This window comes from Lissotriton vulgaris, chromosome 9 (assembly GCF_964263255.1).
Source record: "Lissotriton vulgaris chromosome 9, aLisVul1.2, whole genome shotgun sequence".
In the NCBI taxonomy this organism is placed as follows: Eukaryota; Metazoa; Chordata; class Amphibia; order Caudata; family Salamandridae; genus Lissotriton; species Lissotriton vulgaris.
This window is the reverse complement of record NC_141697.1, coordinates 417,898,700-417,921,140: the sequence shown is the minus strand read 5'-3', so window position 1 is coordinate 417,921,140 and position 22,441 is coordinate 417,898,700.

Genomic DNA, 22,441 nt, shown 5'->3' with positions numbered 1-22,441 from the left:
AAAGCCCAGAGATTTCACAGAGGTTGGGATGACTGGGGTGAAGTTGAAATAGATTTTCTCTTTCAGCTACGCGTGTACTGAAATATCACAACTGGAGGGAATGGTGAGAAGGAATAATTTTTTTAATAGGTCGAGTTTCAAGTGGTAAGTGGTGGTCCATAAATGAATCTCGTTGCTAACATCATAAAGATTTGTGCATCCTTCAGAGAGGGTATTTTTACTTATAATTCCATTTAGCTGGTGTAGAAATTATGAACTGTGGCAAATTTCCCCCAGTACCATCTTCAACCTCTCATAGGCTACCAGATTTCTGCCAATGGTCATCTGCGAGTCTTCTGCGAGTTCTCCATGCTGATCCATTTAACCCTACGCTTATTGCTGGAGACTCTCAAACTTCTATCCAGCGGCTCTCCTTAGTCTCTATTGGACCTTTAACATTTAGTCTTAACTTGAGAGCCAGGGCATTGAGGTCACTGTCTTGACCAGGTAAAACCACCATGTCCTTCAAATAGGGCCATAGTTTGAGATCCAGCAAAACATAGTCTATTAAGCTAGTTGATATGATACGATTGAAGTTATGCGACTCTGCCCTGTCAGAGTTGTATCTGCTATTGCAACCCTGCAGCTCCTGGTTTAAAACCATTGCATTGATTTTTATTGCAGTGGCTGTCCATTTCCTATTGGGCTCAATCTCTAAAATTGGGGCAAACCATAGTACATCCTCATCTGTCAATGGGGGCGGGATTCCTATGCTCAAGGGCTCAAATTGACAATTAAAATCACCCCCTACAGCTTTCCTGGCACTATTGGGCAGTGAGGCTAAGTGAGCATTTAATTGTTCCATGACAATAGGTTCGTTATTGGGCACAGTAGACTTGCAGTAAATATAAAATAGTTTCACCATGGGTGGTTAACAGACAAACACACAATAAATCTGGGAAATTCACCTTGACCTCTCTCAACACCCCCTTCACAGTTGTCCACACCCATGTTGTATGTCCTCCTGAGAGCCTTCCCTTCCCCGAAAGTGATACAGCCGATCGTGATTAAGCTCCTAGAGGGAATAGTAGAATTACAGAAGGCATCCTTATCTCCTTCCATGGTCACCAGCAGTTGAGTCTGCTTATTTAGGATTTCATACATATGTTCAATCAAGGCCAACCGTGACAATACCAATGTAAGTTCTGTGCACATAATTTCCTTAATCCTTTCTGCTATCTCCTTCACCAGATGAGCCATCCAGCTAGGGGATACGTAATTACCCCTTCTTCAGCTTTCACAGGGCACCTGAGCAGGAATGGAGTAGCCTATTGCGGAGGCTTCATTTCAAACTGCTTTGTAATGCTTATTCCGAACTGCCCTTTGTGGTATTTTTGCTGCTTGTTGAGTTTCTGTGCAGCAGTACTCAGCGAAATGGCCTCCATTAATTATACTAGGTGATGAGTCGGAGCCCCAGCCTCCTCGCTAAGTACAGATTCTGGATCATCAACGGCTGATTCTAAATCAGTGAGACCAGCCGGTATTCGTATAGTTGTTCCTGAACCCTAAGAGTCTTCTTTCTGCCAACTCGATCTCCGTTGACACAACCTCTATCACCCTCTGAAATATCCGACCGATAGAGGTGGTTTTGGTAGGGGTGACCTGTGGTAGCCCAGCATACTTGTGTTTGCCCACGTTCGCCTCACTAAAGTATGCAGTGATTAGTAGCAAAAGATAGAACCAAAAAACGCTGCAAATAGAGACAAGTGTAGTTCTACAAGGGATTGTGGGGCTCGTAGTCCAGTAGTGCCCATCAGGCGCTGACCAGCAATAGCTCACCCCCCTGGGTGCAGGTGATGGTAGGAGAGCACACGGGCCGATTTCTCCAATGCGCTGGCAGCCAGGGCAGCTGGGAGGCGGGGGTGTGTGCAGAAAAGGAAGTTCTCACGAGCAACAGTGGCAGTGGTGACACTGCTCAATGTTGATGGAGATGAAGCTACAACCAGTAATCACCGGCAGCCATCAGCAACCACCAACATGCAACCGGTAATAATGAAGGCTGATTACCACCCCCTGGGTTTCACCGGAGCCGCCACCTCAATCCACACAGCCAGTGTAGATGCACTGCCACAGCAAGATCTGGAGCAGGCAGTAGGTCATGTTCTGTCCTGGCTTTGGGGAGCCACAAGAGGCCTGGTTGGGCTCACGCTCTTGCGCGGGGGCTGGCAGCGCAGCGGCAAGGACATACACCGACACCAGTGTCTTGGTCGGAAGTGACGTGCCCGAGCGCGCGTCCTTCTTTTATTGCACGCCGAAGGCCACGCCTGGCCTGCGGATGTAGGGGTGAGTGTGCGTGTGCAAGCTAGACCGCTTACAGACATTACATCCCTATCCAACTATACAAATTTTTTTTTTCAAACAGATAAGGAAAACAGGTTCAGTCTTATAACATGTTAAACGAAACGCCTGGGTACTTGCGTGTCCCTTGTTGACAGACTCAGGGTCTCAGCAGGCAGGCTTAGTCTTTCAGTTTCTGGCTCGGTGGTGGGTTGGGCCTCAGATTGTATCTTCGGGCATTGCCCCTGCCACCTTCACTAGTCTGATGAGTGTCTCTGGTTGCAGCCGCCGGTGTTTGGGACGCTGCTGTGGAGTCATGCTCTTCCGCTTGACATTCTGGTGGGTTGGTGTTTTCTTCGCTAGACGTCGCCATCCCGTTTGGTTGAATATCCTCTCCTGCTGCCTCCGATCGCTGCCTGGACTCCTGAGGGAGGGACTTGAACCACGAAGTGTTTCGCGATACTTTCTCTTCTCCTCTTTTGGCCGTGACCATGGTGCCTTTTGTAGATGTGACTGTCCACGTGCCCGGTTCATAGCGGGTTTGGAACTTCCCTCCGGGACGTCTGTTCCGGATAATCACTCGGGTCCCCAGGCTTAGGCTCCTTGGATGGGCCCTCCTGTGCATGCTGACACGTTGGTTCCCTTGCCGTGTCCGTGACTGGACTTATTCAGTGTCGGCCGGGGGTGGTGTCCAGCCCGGGGCAGTGGGAAGGAGGTCTCTCCGTGGTCCTTGGAACATGAGGGTCCATGGGCTCCTTTGTGTTGCGCAGTGGGGAGTGCCCCTGTACTCCCGCAGGAATTTGTGTAGCCTTTGCTCAGGATCGGCTTGTTCCACTAAGGCGATTCGGAATACTTTATTAAGGGTCCGCATAAACCTCTCCACGTCTCCGTTTGCCTGTGGCCACTGAGGTGTAATACGGCGATGTTGAATCCCTCTGGTCGTAAGGAACATGGCAAATTCTGCCCCTTGGAAGGGCGGCCCGTTGTCGCTCCGTATCTCCGAAGGGTAGCCGAACATGGAGAAAATCTTTTCCAACGCCGGTCCTACATGAGCAATCGCAGTGGAGATAACCCTCTCCACTACTGGGTACTTGGAGTATGAGTCAATGGCTACCAGGGTGTGCCCTTCTCCCGGGAAGCTTCCAAAATCTATGCTAACCTTGGTCCAGGGGGATGTACAGGCATCTTCTGTGATTATTGGCACGGGTCTCTCCAGGTCGCTCGTCAGCTGACAGGCCATGCAGCTTTTCACATATTCCTCCACCCTGATTTCCAGATCTGGAAACCATACCTTCTCCCTCATGCGCGCCTTCATTTTCGTTGTGCCTTGGTGCACTCCATGGGCAAGTTGTACCGCCCGGATTCTCAGGCTGTGGGGTATGACCAGTCGTGACTCTCTCAGCAATACTCCGTTGTCCGTGGCACTCAGCTCGTGCCGTATCCGCCAGAATTTTGTGAGTGATTCTTTGTCTTCCGCGACCCAGGAGGTGGGCGGGCGTAGATATTCAGCCCACGATCCATCTTGGACTGCCTGAATCGTTCTCCGGTATACGTTGTCGGTGGTCGCGGCTTCCTTTATGTCTTCTATTGTCATACTGTTCGGGCATGATGTGAGGGCTACCCACTGAGCATACTCCTCACAGTCGTCCTCCGCTGGTTCAGGTTCTTGTTGTGAGGGATGGCGTGACAAATAGTCCCCGGGATTTTTGGCCCCTGGGCGGTAGGTGACTTCCATCTCATACGATTGCAGTTGTATCACCCAACGTTCAATGCGAGGTGGCGGATGGCGGGCAGTTCCTTTGAAGAGGGACACTAGTGGTTGGTGGTCCGTGACCATTACAAACGGGTGGCCGTGTAGGTATAGGCGGAAGTGGCCGCAGGCCCACTTGATAGCGAGAGCCTCCCTCTCGATCTGGGCATACCTGGTCCCCGTCCGGGTTAAGGCCTTGCTGGCAAAAGCTAACGCCGTCCACTGGCCGGTTTCATGTTCTTGGGTCAGGACAGCGCCAAGACCCACCGGGCTGGCATCCACGACCACCTCCGTACGCTTCTTGGGGTCGAAGTAGGATAGTGTGGCCTTCTCCTGGAGCGCGTCCTTGATCCCCTGGAATGCTTTGTCTTCTCTCGAGCCCCACTGCCACGGGACATCTGTCTTGGTTAGCGCTCGTAGCGGCTCACTCCGAGTGGCCAGGCCCGGTATGAATCGGCCACAGTAAGTGGCCATACCGAGGAAGCTTCTCACTTCTGTCGGGGACTTCGGCGCTGGAGCGTCTTTGATGGCCTTGGATTTCCTCGGATCAATCTGAATGCCCTCCTGGTTGAAGACATAACCAAAGAATTCTATTTAGGACATCCCTCAGGTGCTTGTGGTGCTCCGATGCGGTGGCAGAATGTATCAGGATGTCATCGGTGACATTCATGACTCCTGGTAGTCCTGAGAGGAGTTCTCGGATGGTGTTCTGAAACACCTCCGCCGCTGACGAAATGCCGAAGTTCAGCCGTTTGTAACGTCGGAGCCCCAGGTGGGTGCTAAAGGTGGTAATGAAGCGACTTTCCTCCCCTAGGGGCAACTGATGGTATTCGGCGTTTAGGTCTATCTTCGAGAACCACTTTGACCCATTTACATCAGCGACGATGTCATCCATGGTTGGAGTTAGATACCTCTCTCTTCGGATCGCGGTGCTCGGTAGCCGCATGTCGATGCACAAACGGATAGCGCCTGGTTGCTTGGGCTTTTCTACAATAACCATGGGTGACACCCATGGGGTGGGCCCCGTGACCTTCTCGATGACACCCAGGGTTTCTAGTTTTTCCAGTTCCTTCTCCACCAGTGGGCGTAGTTGGAAAGGTATCCGAAGGTGGCGCAAGGCGGTGGGAGTGACTGATTTATCAATATGCAGCTTGACAGGCTCACATTTGATGCAGCCCAGGCCTTTAAACAGTTCAGGGAATCGTGCCAACAGTTCATCCACTTGGTGCGCTCTTATTCGATTAGCAAAGGCTATAAGTTTCAAATCTTCTGCTGTGTGACTGCTTATCAATGTATCGGCCTCCCGGTTAATGATATGGATCGTTGCCATTACCTGTGACTCATCAGCCTGGATTGGTATTGTTATTTTTCCTTTTAGGGGTAATGGGGTGTCCGCTCCGTAAGCAAAAATTCTCGTCTTGGATGGCATTACCTCGGGCCGCGGGCGTAGTTTGTTGAACTGTTGCAGGCCCATCACATTGACGGTGGCGCCGGTATCAATTATGGCCTTGACCTCATTTCCTGCCATCTGCACGATGCACGTGGGCTGTGGCCGTCGTCGTTGTTTAAGCTCTCGTGCGAATGAGACGATATATGCCTCCTCATCCTCTGACTCTGAGTCGTCGTACACTGTGGGCAGGTGTTTCTCTTCTCTTGCTGGTGGTGTGTCGTTCAATGATAGTTGGCGGACGGCTTTTGTGGGCGTCCGTGACTTTCTGAATGTCTTTGACGTGTTTCTTTTGCAGCACTGAAGCACAATGGTTAGGTATTCCACAGTTTGCGCATGTTTTCCCCTGGGCCGGGCAGTCCTTGGCCGCGTGGGGTTCATGCCCATAATATCCACATCGCGTTCGAGGTGGATCCCTCCGATATTCTTTTTGCGGTGGTCCCCGTGGTTGGGACCGTACTGCATCCGCCCGCTCCACTTTAATGGCCTCTGTCTTGACATGTGGCTGGTGTAGTGCCTGTTCCATGGCGGAGGCTCTGACGCTCAAGAGTTCATGAGATCTCGCGAGGATTAAGATGTCTTCCAGCGATATACCCGGTTTGCGTAGGATCGCCCCTCTCAGCGTTTTGTCTCGGCATCCTTGGATGATCTGCCGTCTTATGGCTTTTGGTTGGTCTTCGTCGGTGGAGCTAGTCAGCTCCCTGACACGGGCATGGAACTGGTCCATCGTCTCACCTTCCCTCTGACGTGCTTGTCCCAATTTGAAGACCTCAAAGTCTACATTCAATTGGGGTCAAAATGGCCGTTCAAAGCAGCGACCGCTGCGTCATAATCGTCCGCTGGCCCTGTATTGGGCAGGTGCTTAAACAGTCTAAATATTTCATCGCCCCCATAGTGTAGCAGAAGCGACCGTTTCACAGCTTTGTCAGTCTCCCTCGTCACAACAAAATAATTCTCCAACCTTTCAAGCCATATATTCCATCTGGGGGAGGCCCTAGGCGGGTCTACCGCTTCGCTGAATGGTGGTAGCACCCCTGTGGCGGCATGCTGGAATGGGATGTTGATGACTGGCGCCGGCGCGTCTTCGTCCGCCATGGTGGTGGTATAAGTGGGTGGCGTCAGTGGGTCCCTCCTAACTAATTCCCTTTTCTGCGCTGGCTCTGCGACGCCACGTGGCAGCTGCGTAGCTCACCTCAGTTCCGTCTCGATATCCGTAGGCCTCGGGGACGCCTCGTGGTAGGCACGCTGTAGGACGTGTTCCCTCCCGGGCGATGACAGTCCCAGGCGGCGTGTGGACGTGGCGAGCTGGTCCGGAGGCTATTCTGCCGCCGGTCACTGTGAGAAGGCACTCTGGGGCGTAGTGGGCACGTCCTCCACTGAAGTCCACAGCACCTATGCACTGTGGGAGTCTTTTCTGGGCGTTTTCAGCGTCTCACGCGCAATGCAAGAGCAAATGCGGGGTGCCACGCCGGTCCGCGACTCACGCGAGATGCGTGGGGAATAGCAGGGAGTCGCAGAAGACGGGCCGGCTTCGCGCCCTTCAGCGCCGCTTGCTACACCCTACCTCAGGGGTGGTTCTGTGGCCCAGGCGGTCCCTCCACAATGCTCCAGGGGTGGTGATATGGCCCAAAGGCAGGGGCCCAGACAGGCACGCAGGCCCCAGAGTAGCCGGGTGCACCCAGCAGCAAATGCGCGGTAGCACCGCGGGGCAGAGCAGGACGCTCCGAAACAGCACAGGTGTGCGAGCGAGGGTTGGGCCCCCTCCGCTCATCGCCAATGTTCTGTCCTGGCTTGGGGGAGCCACAAGAGGCCTGGTTGGGCTCACGCTCTTGCGCGGGGGCTGGCAGCACAGCGGCAAGGACATACACCGACACCAGTGTCTTGGTCGGAAGTGACGTGCCCGAGCGCGCGTCCTTCTTTTATTGCACGCCGCAGGCCACGCCTGGCCTGCGGATGTAGGGGTGCGTGTGCGTGTGTAAGCTAGACCGCTTACAGACATTACAGGTCAGACAGTAATCAGGGTGGAGTGGTCACAGGATCTGAACATAAATATTTTGTGGCATGAGACACTCTGTGCAACATTGCTACTGTGCTAATATGTTATTGTGCTGCCCTCTGACCACTGTCCTACTACTACCCCCGCCCTGCTGTATACCCATATCCACTTGCCTCCAAAGGTGAACCGGGCGCAGTGATGAGGGGGAAGCGGCCAGCAGATGATGATCAGCCAACGATAGTGTCAAGAGTGGCCTAACTGCTCTCACAGTCATAAAAGTTCTGTGCAACAGAACACGTTGACGTCCGAACTTGTAACAGGGTTCAGCAGCTGAAAAAAAGCTAAGCTGTGTCGGAAAGCACCCTGCAGTTGATCCATAGGGATTCTCTCCCTTCTCCATTCACTGGTCTGATCTCCGAGCATTCACGGCTCCCGAATCCCAACGAAGCGTGTGGGTGGACACGAGCACGGCAAGATGGCAGTGGGAGGCTCCCACATCTACGCTCCCATGTTGTCTCACGGCCAGACATCTCCCAAGTGTGTTATAACAATTCGGTCCCATTCATGAAACGTCTGTAATTGTGTCCCCTGAGTCAACCACATACCCTCCCACAATGGGGTAGCCGCTGTCAGGACACCATGCTACTTTATGTGTCTCAGCACCACAAGCCAACACAAAATTGGGATTCTAGTAGCTGAGGGAAAGGCACGAGGCACCACACCACCATACAACAGTAACAGCAGATTGCTTTAGGTTGTCCAATTCTATTCTCAGGGCAGAATCCTGGCTATCCCTTTGCAACTTAATTGTCAACAATAAAAAACTCTTGGAGAAATCAATTCACTCAACCCTTCCACACTACACTTCTTTCGGCTCATACACCCCTCCATACTCGTTTTCAAAAGGGACCTAAAAGACAATTCTTAACAATTGCTGTTTAGTATATCACTCCAAATAAAACAATGTATACCATGTATATAAAAATTTATATATTTTAAAACAATCTTAAAATCCAATAGTAAAAAATATATTGCACAACATATCACAAATACACTGTATACAGTGAGACAATACATAAGATATACACATTTTTCATTAAAGGTTTATTAATTTGAGGGAATCAATAGAAAGGTTATGTTATCTGAGCATTTTTTGGCATGTGGCACATTGTTCCTCAACTTTAACAGACAAGAGAGCGTTTCGGTGGGTTGACAGAATAGAATTCCCTTCTTCAGGACAACAACAAATATTTTTATCCCTCTAAACAAATATGCAGCGCTTGCCAACTTTTTTCTTAGGTGAGGCACGCTGAAGACCGACAAAGCTTATCTAACCCACTTGAGCCTTAAGGATTTATATAAAGCTTTCTTATTTATTGCTCCCATATGTATTCAGAGCCTATGATCTAGAATGCAAATACTGATGGGCCTCACGTTGCTGTTCAGCACCTCTGTTGCTGCTGTTCCCGGCGGGGGGGCATCCTCTCTCCATACCTCCCCATAGCTGCCGCAAGCCTCATCCGCGGCCGCCGAGCGAGGGGGGGCATACCGGCCCTTACAGACTCTTGGAACTACACTACCCAGGCGCCATAGCGGCGCAACACGCCGCCCACTGACATCTCGCGCCAGGAGGCGCATTAAAAGCAGTCCAACCCCGGTGGAGCGGGGGACACCACAATCCTTTGGGGTCATACCTCTGTTGCTGCTGTTCCCGGCGGGGGACATCCACTCTCCATACCTCCCCTCAGCCGCCGCAAGCCTCATCCGCGGCCGCCGAGCAAGGGGGGTATACCGGCCCTTACAGACTCTTGGAACTACACTACCCAGGCGCCATAGCGGCGCGACACGCCGCCCACTGACATCTCCCGCCAGGAGGTGCATTAAAAGCAGTCCAACCCCGGTGGAGCGGGGGACACCACAATCCTTTGGGGTCATACCTCTGTTGCTGCTGTTCCCGGCGGGGGGCATCCTCTCTCCATACCTCCCCTCAGCCGCCGCAAGCCTCATCCGCGGCCGCCGAGCGAGGGGGGCATACCGGCCCTTACAGACTCTTGGAACTACACTACCCAGGCGCCATAGCGGCGCGACACGCCGCCCACTGACATCTCGCGCCAGGAGGCGCATTAAAAGCAGTCCAACCCCGGTGGAGCGGGGGACACCACAATCCTTTGGGGTCATACCTCTGTTGCTGCTGTTCCCGGCGGGGGGCATCCTTTCTCCATACCTCCCCAGAGCTGCCGCAAGCCTCATCCACGGCCGCCGAGCGAGGGGGGCATACCGGCCCTTACAGACTCTTGGAATTACACTACCCAGGCGCCATAGCAGCGCGACACGCCGCCCACTGACATCTCGCGCCAGGAGGCGCATTAAAAGCAGTCCAGCCCCCGCGTTGCGGGATTGCGCGCGGGGCTAAGCCCAGGCAAAGGGCGGGCCCTCTAAGGCCGGAGGAGGCCGGAGGAGGACGTGACGGGCCACCTCCCTTAACCTTAATGAGTCTTTGACCGCTTCCTACACACTTGTTAAGGGATATCCCTACTGGACACTAGCCGAAAATTCTCAAATATCCCCAGATTGTCTTGTTGTCCTGCAATATTCGAACATTAGCAAACCCCATCATGACTTGCAAGGGGGCTACCAAGAAACCTATCAGCCAGGGAGGCTCACGTCCTGGGTCACAAGATCATCGTGGGTCATCTCCGCACACCGCTAACACGAATGAATCTTGCCAGATTACAGATAGCACACCCACCAAGTAATCTCCCGAACTAACGAATGGTACAGCGCAAAACCTCTCGCTGCTGGACGAGTTAAATTCTCTTTGCAAAACTAGGTATGCCACTGTAAAAGATGAAATGAAATTAAAAGTCCCCCACCTTGCCCCGCTAAAAGAACCAGTATATCAACTCCAATCGTCAGCCCACTGGAACACCCTTCATTACCCAAAAAAAAAGCAAATACGCAAAATATAGCACTTCCCCAGCTCTCATCCAGTAAAAGGAAGTGGGATGAGGTTAATCCCATAGGGAACCAACCCAAACTACAAAAACTGTGCTCTAGCCCTCCATCGACTGTAACTAATCCCCCCCTAAATTCGGAGGAAAAATTAGACCAACTAGTACCTCCTTTCAACTTGATTTTTCTGTCTCAGATCGAACAACTGTTTAGATCAATCATTTCTCCGCTGATTGAAAAAAATTACCACTCTAGAGGATATTCTACTGGGAATAGAGAAAAGTATCAAGGCCAACTTACCTCCCATTGAAAAAATTGTAACACCTAACTGTTCCCACCCACTTGGTACAACCGAAGTGCCAATGCCACCTGCAAAAAACAGTAATGATCAAACTCATCCTCTAGTCTCTAACTCACCATCCCCTATTGCCCTTAAAGTCCACTCCAAACCTGGTCTATCACAATACACTGCTACTAGAGTAGAGTCTTATAAAACAACTCATATACAGCTACCTCCGGAGGCTGCACCTTTCGTGTGTGTCCTTGCGGGAGTCCCAGCACTCAAACATTGAAAAACCGAATGGGAACAAGACCTACTAAATAAAGTCACGTACTGGCTAACCAAAAATAGGCCCTTGCCTCTAGACCTTGATGGTACAATCATGACTGCTAGAAGGGTGGGCTGGTTAGGTCCCCTACAAAAAGACATTGACGGCGACCTGGTTCTAATAAGATTTAGAAGTAGACTAATTGTTCCCTACCTCCAAACTTGCATAAAATATTGCAAAATAGCTATGAATATAAGGGATACAAGTCAGTGGATTCAGAGATGATTACCAGAGTAATGCAAAATTGAGATTAGAGAAATACTGTTTACTGCCTCACAAATTACAGGTAACAATTAATTTACACATGGAAATCACTTTCTTAACACTCTTTTTCAATGGGATTTTAACTTTCTGCACGACTTTAACTCCTATCATGCTGGTTTTAGTCAAATATTAGTTGAACAAACATACATGAAAATATCCCAGGGCATAAACCAAACATGCGGCTGTTCAGAGTACAATATGCTGTTTATTACAGTTGTTGAGAGAATAAACAGGTGCATGAATAACTTGAGCCCTTGCTCTTTGTGAGTCATGGGCTGCCTTCACGCTCAACAATGGTAATAAATAGCACATTAAACGCTGCACATCTGTATACATAGGGGCCCATTAGGATGTCAGGCGGATCCCCATCTCCATGCGGGCGGTGGCGATCCGCCCGACATCCTTGTCCGCCCACCACCCGTTTTCCCCGCCATATTACTATGGCGGGTGGGACCGCGGCGGACGGAAACACCATCCGCCCCTTTTCCACCCGGTCGCCTTGCGGCCGGGGCGGAAAAAGGGATTATATGGTGGCGGGGTCTATCAGACACCGCCAGCCATATTAGCATGGGTTTTGGGAGATGCCTTTCCGTGGCGGCAATGCCGCCACGGAAAGGCAGGCGGTCTTCACTTTGGGTGCCTCCATGGTGAAGGCGAGGTGGGGGTGCACATGGGGGGTACCTGTGGTACCCCCCTGCATTTGCATACAAATTGCGTAGGCACCGGGCGGTGCCTGCCGCTTTGTGTATGCAAATGCATGCCATGCATTCATAGCATTGCGGCGGGTGCTGGTCTAAACCCCGCCTGCTGCAATGCTATAAATGCATGATGCGCCCGCCACTGTGGCGGGCACATCATAATATGCATGGCGGGACCGCCGCTCCGCTCGCGGGCGGTCCCTTTTTCCGCGAAGATGGCGGGCGGGCAAAGTCCGCCCGCCATCCTAATGGGGGCCATAATGTGTTAAAGTTCTGAGTCCTGCAGATTAGTATATTTTTCGCATTAATTTCTATTCAGAGAAAATATTCAGGGTCTGAATTATATGTTGAAGGAAAGGGTATTTTGTTGCAACTGAGTACCATTCGTGCCAGCATAGTGGTCCGCCCATGAGATTTAAAAGTGGTGTAATGAAGGTGGAGACTTCTTCATCTTTGCCACTGTTAGACCCCTCCAACGGCCCGAGTGAGTGCTGTTGGAGGCTCATCTGTATGATCACCCACCTAATTTATATGGGCACACATACAGGCCAGTTTTCACCGCCTGTCATGCCAGGAAAACCCTGGCAATAAGGGGCTGTAAAAAAATCAAAATGCCATTGCAGACCTGTACGGCAAAGTTACAATGCATTGATAGGAACTGCCTTGATGGTGGTTCCAATCAATTCATTAAATGTTTTCAGGCCTGACGAACATTTACAAATTTGGCTTTAGGGACCTCCGTAAGGGCAACGGAGTAAAATACTGTATAGCCATATTGGAGGATGGCCTACGGCCAACAAATAAATCAGGTCCTTAGTCATAGAAATTGGCGTGCTAGAACAGTGTATCTACCGTATATATTCTGTTATTGGAGTGCCCTGCATCAAAGCCAAGAGATGAACGATTTTCCATGCTTACACCTCTATGTAGATACTTAAGAGACGTGTTTGATACATGCCTGAAGTCCCGGCTGTGCTGCCTATAAGTGCTACCTGTGTCTATCTTAAAGTGGCAAAGAGAGCACTCTCAGGGGTTCTTGATGGGATGTGGAAGTAGAGAGGCCCTCTAAACAAGAACATAATGGTGCCTGGTCCTTAACAACCATACACTCTATGTTTTCAGACACCTAGTAACCATGAAAACAAAACTAGTATGGAACTCCAAAATAGTCTTAGAAATCATATTCATAACAGTATCAAAATGCAATGAGCGAGAGTTGTTAGCATGGTCATTTCACTCAAGGGTTTCTGAGGTTGAGTTACTTCCTACATCTTCCTTATTCAGTGAGCGTGCTCACCGTAGTTATGGTACATATGTGTGGTGTACGTGCATAATGTGTGTGTAACTATATACAGGTTACAGGAGTTGAGTATGGAGCCTGAGCAGCAAGTTTGTATCATTACACTGGTTGCAGATTTTAAGAGAAGAATCTACGTGTCCAGAGCTAGAAGGAAACATCTGCCCTTCCCTCCACCGTACTTCCACTTGTCGTCACAACTGACAGAGTGAACAAGGATGGTAGCATCCAGCATGCTGTGCTTATATACCTTTTTACATATTCCATATTTTATTTTTCTGTGACTCAAATGTGAAGCATTAGACGAATGCAATAACATTCGAACAATACAAACATGAAGGTTGTGGACTCTCCACAAGTCTTTCATTTCATAAGACGTTCTGTGGAGGAGATCTCAGCCTTCGGTGGCTGTGTGAGAGGTCTGCAGACCGGAAGTGGTGCTCTCCACAGGGCTCTGAGCGGGCCTGCTGAAGAGGACTGACTCGGGAGAGAGGAGACTGGGCCCCTATGCGGTGAGATGGGCAATATAGTGCCTTGGCCTGTGTGGGGAAAGCGTCTGCCCCAGTTCCTTTGTTCTTTTAAGCCAAAAGATAGCCTCAAGCAGTGGGCTTCAAAGAGCGCGACCTGCACATGTTTCAGACACAAGATGATTGAAGAGTCCATGCCTGCAGTGACTGAAACGTGACTCTGCAAAGTGTTTGAGTGCTGCCCATTCAAACTGGGGAGCTTAGCTCGTTTCTGCATTACAAACATCTGGGATTTTCATAAATACACTGAATTGGAGTTTAACCCGTTAAGGGTTATGTGTTGAGTTTGCTGCCAATCAACCTTCTCAACGGAGCCCACTTTGCTTCACCATGTACATAAACACCTAATTTTCCCATAGTGAACTCACATGTATGGCAGACAGTGAGTGGGCCAAATAGGTAATGCCCATGGAAATAGCCTACTGACAAATTGATGTCATCAATACGTACATCTCTGAAAATGAAACTCTACAATACAAGACAGAGTGTGTGAAGTGAATTAATGTAGCAAACGTGAAAGAGGATAACGCTTGTGATACATCCATATACCTCCAAGGTTAAAATAAGTACATCATGTAGTATGCAAACTAAATTATAGACCAGCAATTTATTGACATTTACAATAAGATCAGGCGATGATACACTATGGTACCTAATGTTACTTAAAGGGCACCATTCCCACTGTCACCAATGATGAAGCATGTGAGTTGAAGCATGAATGAATAGGTGTGTCTTGAATATTTTGTGTTGTGTGGATTAATTACATCTTATCCAATATAAGCGTGTGACTGCAGAGGGTGTCTTCCCCTTTTAAGATTAAGGGAACTTGACATTTCCTAGAAGGTAAGTAGGAAGCATGAGTGTAGGGTTTAACCACTCTATTTGAAACAAAAGAAATTAGGAACTGGTTTTAAATGTAGGACATGGACGGACAAGAGACAGCAAAGACTAAGGGGAAACAAAGTGCATGGTACAAAATTAAGGATTTTATTTTATTAGATTATCATTATATATTAAAAAACATCTTTAATTTATTACAGATTTTTATCGTGTGCATGCCTCCACTATACATGTAATTATTGATCTACATATATATGCATATTTATTGCATCCTAAATTTAATTAAATGCATTTCAAATATTGATCTTGACTTGAAAGCTGTGCGGAAGCTTGTTTAACACACTGTACATAAAAACATGGCTAAGTATGACATCTACGCGCGTTTCGGCTGAGGGCCTTCATCAGGGAGCCATGTGAGTATCCAATTGAACCTGGAGAGCGAAGATGGTGCAGATGCTCACAGGAATGGAGGATAGAGTAGTCTGAAATATAGGACGGTCTGTCCTGCAGACGATGATACTTTGTTATATATTACTCGTTTTTTTCTCTTTGGGACGGTGTCCTGCTATTTTGGTATCAACCTGGAATTCTGAGCTGTAAAAATGGTCCTATATCATTGAAAGGCTACTTGCTGTAGGCGCCAGGGGTGAGGTATGCAGGTGATCTGCTAGTTATCCTCAAAAGTGCTCTAAATGGGGGTCTCTGGACGTTTCTTGTAGCGCTGACAGTCTGTCGCTTGCGTCCAATATGATTCCAATGGGGGTCTGTGGGCTTCTATGTTTTAACCAGCGAATGCCGTCATGTTTGTGGCGGTTCGGAAAGGATCTCTGAGGTGCCTTCCGTTCGCCTTCCAATGTGGGGGTCTGCCGACGTCTGTGCAAGTGGAGCCAGGTTTAACCACTCTATCCATGACTGCTATGTGTTTATCCAGGGTTCATACTATATACACATTGGCAATTTCACAAGGGTTGCAGGTATAAGTTTCAATATATATAATGTTTTTATCATTTTTATGCATCCATCCAGCTCATTGGATTCAAATGAAACTGGCCGGGTACCATTTCACTTTTAGAAGTGACATATATGAATGTGTATGTATAGTATTCATGTAGGGGTCTGCTTTAGCCCTAATTAAAGCCTTTGTCCCTCTTGGGTATAATTACAGGCTGAAAAATGTCAGCACTTTCACAGTATTGTACCACAGAATATCGAGCATAGGAATATTGTGGTATCATAATATTGTAGACAAAATATCGGGGGACAAAATATCAAAAAATAAACTATAGAGTTATTATTCTCAACTTCACATTTATTTACCTGGAAGCTATATAAAATATATACATATTTGCAAAAAAGAAGCAGAGAACTCTGGGTAATTCCCAAGTTTAGGTGGAGAGAAGCTCCTGTGTAAAACACTCTACAACACCAGCGACACTGAATCTGCTCACCTCAAATGTCTGTTTCTCTAGAAAAGTTTTTAAACATAGGATTTGCGTACTGCCATCCATGCAGAGCTAGAAAGGGACAAAGTATTTTGCCATTTCTACAGCAAAGTCTTTAAGCATTGGATTAGCAGAGTGCAATCCATGCCAAGCTGTAAAATGGCAAAAGCTTTTACACCCCCAGGTACAGTACCCCAACTTTGGATTGGTAAAATACCATCCAAGCCAACCTGGAATGAATAAAAGCAACCCAAGACACGTCTTTTGCTGTAACTATAGCTCTTTAGAGAGGTTTTGCTTTGTCCAGGTAAGGAAGCACCAAGTATAAGTCAAAACAATATCATTTCAAGCTTAGAGTGCTGCATTAATTATGTAAAAAAGAAGCAGAGAACTCTGGGTAGTTCCCAAGTTTAGTTGCAGAGCAGCTCCTCTACAGCACACCATACCACACCAGAAACACTCAGAATCTAGGAGTAACATCTTACCAGGATATGGTTGGAAATGCCAGTGTTCCAACAAAACATTGTGGAAAGAATATCACGATAGACAAACAGCATGTCTAAATATTATGATATCAAAAATATCACTGGTCAGACTATGGGAGGTACGTTTATCATTTTCCAAAATACTTTCTAATATCATTGTTAGAAATATTGTAATATTCATAATTTTGAAAGTGTATTTTGTGTTTTTTGTACCTTTATTAAGTGTATTTTCTTTTAAAATGTTTGTATTTTTTTACAATAATTTTAGGAATGTTATGTTGGGTTCATAGGTAAATAGGTTAGGGAGTAATTTTAAATGTTTATTTTTTTGGTTTGCTATGTATATAATAAATTATTTTTATGAGTTATCTATTTTTCCAATTACGTACAAATCAAATTTGTATATGTAATGTATTGTATATTTTTTAATATTACATTTTCTATTGTTATTTTTTTACATTTCTAAAATTGCTTTTCTTATTATAATTTGATTAAAAGTTTTTGGTTCCTGATTAATTAAAATATTTAGTTTATTTTTTAATAAATTAAATAATTGCATTTCATTAATTGTATTATATTTATTGATTTTTGTGTAATTTCAGACACATTGAGTTTTACATTTATGAAATTTGATTTTATATTCTTAAAACACATCTATTTTTTTCTGAATTATTTTAATGGCAATAATAATTGTTTTTAAATTCATATAGTTATTATTTGAAATGTATAGTGTATATTAGTTTGCTTTCGTTCTTGGCTGTAATTTCAATTGACCTGTTTTATGTTGTGTGGATAGCTGCTATTATGCCATGATTAGTCCAAGGATGTCCAACATATACAGTGGCGGCTGGTGAACTTATTGTACTGTGCGAGGAAGTGCAGCAAGTGAGCATGACTGCCACAAGAGAGGTTCATGGAAACTCTCCTGCTGTGAATACTTTTTTTTTTTAATGGAGTAAAGTAGTGCATATTTTAGTACAAGTCTAAAATAAATTGATCATAAATCCCCACAATGTCCTTTCTTTGTGAGGGCCATGCCTAGGTCATGAGTGCTGTTCCTATATTGCTGCGCTGTGTATTGCAGCAACTCTCCCTCAGCCATGCTACTCAGTGGCTGGTTTAAGCAGATGTGTATAAATTAACATGGGTTAATAAGGATAAAGGAATTATGGGACTCATACTGCTGTGATGGAAAAGGGTTTAGGATACAAGGCCACATTCCCTCCTTTGTGACCTTTACACTCTTCTCTTTTGTTCCTTCTCTTCCGCTATACCGCTTTTTCTGTACATGCTCATGCATCTCCCTACTAGTTAATTCCTTTCCTTTCCCTCTCCATCCACAGGCTTAATTTTCCTTGCCCAGTATGTTCTCCCTCACACCCAGTTCCTTTGCTTTGCCTTTACTAGTCATTTTTTCAATCCTGTTCCCTCAAAATGTCAAGTTCTCCCACATCAGCAAACAAAAGGAACACTTACACAAAAAGGATATCCAAATAAAAATCAAAAAGTCACCATACATGTGTATTTAAAGAAAATAAAAAATGTCCCACATTAAAAACATGTGCAACTCACATCATAGGGATTGTATTAGACAAGGTGTAACCATTACCTTAGAAATTAATTGTAAAATTAATGTCAGTCACAAATTAGAAGTATTCAACATATACATCACTGTAGAATGTCCCATTGTCTAATGCAAGTACTGTACTGTATCCAATTTCAATAGTCACAACATTTTTCATGCTTATCAGTAATCAAGGTGCTACAAACACAGCTGTAGTAACACATACAAATAAACTTTGTAACATCAATTAATTGGTACAAGTGGCCATTACTATGATGAATGTATGCGTCTAAATTCAAATGACCATCACATACTATGTTAACCAGTATATGCATTTAACAAAGTAGACATTAAAAAATCATATGAATTACATGCCATCATGGTAAAAGGGAAATAAGTACTTCACATTTTACTCAGAAACTTAACTAGGAATAATAATGGCAGGACCAATTTGGTGAAATCAAAAGTATGGATTTATTACACAAATGAGATAAGGCAAATATGGCAGTCCATAAAGTGAAAAATTCTGCACTGTTGTGCAGTTGCACAAAGCTTGCCTTCTGATTCACTGCCAAGGGGAGCCTCCGCAGGAAGGGGCATCTAGTGGGCAGAGCAGGCACCTAAAAGATTTTACATGGATCTTACATGGAGGGGGGTGGCTTTGGGAGGGTGCCCTTGGGTTTGGGGGATACCCTTGGGTATGGGAGGGGTTCCCACGGGTTTGGGAGGGAAATTGGTGTTATGGGTTGCTCTTGCATTTGGTAGGGGTGGATTGGGATGGGCAAATGGTGGATTTGCTTTTAGTATGGGTGGGTTGGGATGTGGAAGGGGTAAATTGGAGTTTGGTAGAGGTGGATTGGGCTGTGGAAGGGGAGGGCTGGGGTGTGGAAGGGATAGATTGGTGTTTGCTAGAGGTGGGTTGCAGTGGTGGTCGGCATGACTTGGCGGTAGTGGGGCGGGCACGGGGGGCTGAGGTGGGTTTAGGGGGGTGCAGGGTTGCGGAATGAAGAAAAAACTGTGGGACTCGAGGAACAGGAATCCCCATTGTGGTTGGTTTTGAGAGTCCTGGTTCGACGCTCAACCAGGGAATGGGGGGCTGGTCATGTTCTCCACTTAAACTGAGGTCATCTGAAAAGTCCTGAAGGGAACAGAATATGCACAACGATCTGAAGACATGTAGTATTGGGAGTAGAATTGGTTTCTGTTGTTTCCTTGATGTCATTCTTTCTCAGGGATTCTGGTGTTTCTATTGAATATTGTCAGGTTGTAGATTGTAATGGTTTGAAGGACGAGCTGATTCAGACAATGGTTGATGTTGGCTGAGGAGGTCCCTGTCTACCATATAGTAACAAGTAAACAACTTATACTTACCTACCCTCGCCGGTGTCATTACTACAATTTTCTTTGTTGAGTGACCTCAAATCAACACACACACTTAAACACCCACTTCTCTTACATGCCACAAGGGGAGATAGCCATAAAACTCAGTAGGTTCAATAATGTCTATGTCACAGTGGGACAAAAGTTCCTTGTTGAGATCTTCTCTCACACTAAAAGGAACTCCCCTTAACTTGCGTTTTACAGGAATGGCACCTTACTTTACTATGATTTTATGTTTGAATCCACACATTTTCCCTAGATCTTCACTGAACACAGTGCGAAAAACATCTTTCCACTTTAGCCCTGCTTCATCACAATTAACCACAATGACTTGTTCTTTGGCACCGGGTCTCAGTACCATGCCAAACAACCCCTGATCGAACCAACCCTAAAATGTTTAGACCTTTGACTGCAACATAGACCTTACCCTTGATCTGCCTCCCTCTGAACATGAGTTTGTCTTCCATATAACCCAGAAGATCAATCTTGCGTCCTTCACAGGAAACTGGTGAACGGTCTGGTGGGCTCAACTCTCGATCACACCACGTTTCCTCAAACAACTTTTGCGTGATCATCACTATTCCGGCACCCGAATCCACCAGTAATTTGAGAACTTTCCCTCCAACACTCACTTCAACAATGGGGTCGACACAGCATGACGGATCACCCACTACGGGCTTACTTTCCTCAGATGAGGCGACCATCTGCAGATCCATGACCACAGAAATTACTTCTGAATCTGACTCATCATCCGACTCAACCACACATGCCAGTTTTCTTTTGACTTTTTTTTTAAGCACACTTTGGCAAAGTGCCATGGTTTCCTGCAAAAATTGTACACAACATTGGCAGCTGGACATCTACCCCCTTTAGGATGTGGTGCATTCCAACACTAAAAACACATGCTGTTGGAGGTGGGATTCACACTATTACTCTTGATTTTGCTATCTGTAACATTGTTGTGGTGAACGTTCCTAAGTCTAAATCTAAAACTCCCTTTGGCATTGGTATCTTCAATGGGTTTGTCATCTAACTCCTTCAAGGAGACCTGAGAGATCTCAATGCTTTTAGCCAACTTCATGGTTTCCTCTAATGAGGGATATCCCATCGCTATCAGTTTTTGTCTAATTTGCTTGTCCTTGCACTGGCATGCAAACTGATCCCTGATAAGTTGGTCAGTAAAGTTCTTGAATAAGCAAACAGATGCCAGTCTCTGCAACACAGACATATACGAGTCCATATCCTCACTCTACAATTGTTTTCCCTTGAAACACGTCTGTTTTAATACCATAAGAGTTGATTGTTTGTCAAATCTATTCCTGAGCTTGAGAACAGCATCCTGATATTCATCAACATTGCTGCCCTCCCTCATGCGTCACTTCTGGTAAATGGTTTAATATAGATCGCCCTTCAAATCACAAGGAATGAAGTAGTAAGCACTTTTTCCGTTCGGCACCGAATCTCAAAGCGCCTTTAGCGCCCAGATATGTTTCAAATCCATCAACCCACAGCTTCCACCTAACAGGTGGTTCACCAGGATTATCTAGAAATTAAGGGAGAGGTGCGACAGCTTGCATGGTGCACATCAGGTGAATTATATTTATACAAATAAATGCTTTAAGGGAAAGAGAAAGAAAAAATATATAGGTGTTAACTGTTACAGGTAAAGCAAGTATAATACCACAGGTCAATAAATATCTTGAAACATTAGACCCTAATACTGACACAAGACTAAGAGAAAGGTGTGTGAATAACCGTGATCCACACTGCAGAAAGTTAAGGAAAGTAACGAAACCTTCACAATACAATCTTGGGAGAGGAGAAAAAAGAATCGGTGTGCGAATCATTGTGATCCACTTGGAAATAAAGCATGTGAAGACAGATGGTGCACCGTGTTGTCAAATGTATTTTTAAATGAACGTTTGATTATCTTTTGCCAGTTATAGCACTGTGAAGCCCGTATGTAACTCTGGACACGCCCCAGAGCCTTGCTCAGCATGCAGTCGCCTTCAAAACGGTGTGTGAGCGATAAATATGGGTTGATGCCCAGCGGGCGTGAGACGTTGATGACACTGCTTGGGTAACACTGCGGGAAAGTGAGGAAAAAGGTCAACAGCTTGTCCTGTTGACGTCATCGCCGACCCTCCCAAAGCGAGCCAGGAAATCCAGAAACTCCGCTGGATGAGTCCACCAAGCTCCCAGTCCGAGGAAGATAAGCGAGGAAACCACAAGCAGAAAAAAAACTCACTGTGGTGGACTGCAAGAATGGAGCAGGCAGTTGGAGGATCAGCACTCCTCCCAACTGCTGCACAGTGGGAAGGAAGGGATGTTGGCAATGAAGCGGTTCTATTGTGCTTTGCATGCGTGGGTTTGTGTCGGATCCTCGTCGCCAAGAAAATTTTAGTAATGACGACACCGGCAAGGGTAGGTAAGTAGAAGATGTTTATTTGTGGCTACACGGTAGACAGGGACCTCCTCAGCCAATCAATCAATCAATCAGTGACACTTATAAAGCGCGCTACATACCCGTAGGGTCTCAAGGCGCTGGGGGGGGAGGGGGAGGTGCCGCTACTGCTCGAACAGCCAGGTCTTCAGCTTCTTCCTGAAGGAGAGGTGGTCTTGGGTGAGGCGCAGGTCGGGAGGGAGGGAGTTCCAGGTCTTGGCGGCCAGGTAGGAGAAGGACCTTCCTCCTGTAGTCGCTCTTCGGATGCGGGGGACGGTGGCGAGGGCGTGGTTGGCTGATCGGAGGTGGCGTTTGGGAGCGTAGAAGTTGATCCGGCTGTTGAGGTAGCTCGGGCCTTGGTCGTGTAGGGCTTTGTGTGCGTGGGTGAGGAGGCGGAAGGTGATTCTTTTGTTGACGGGGAGCCAGTGAAGG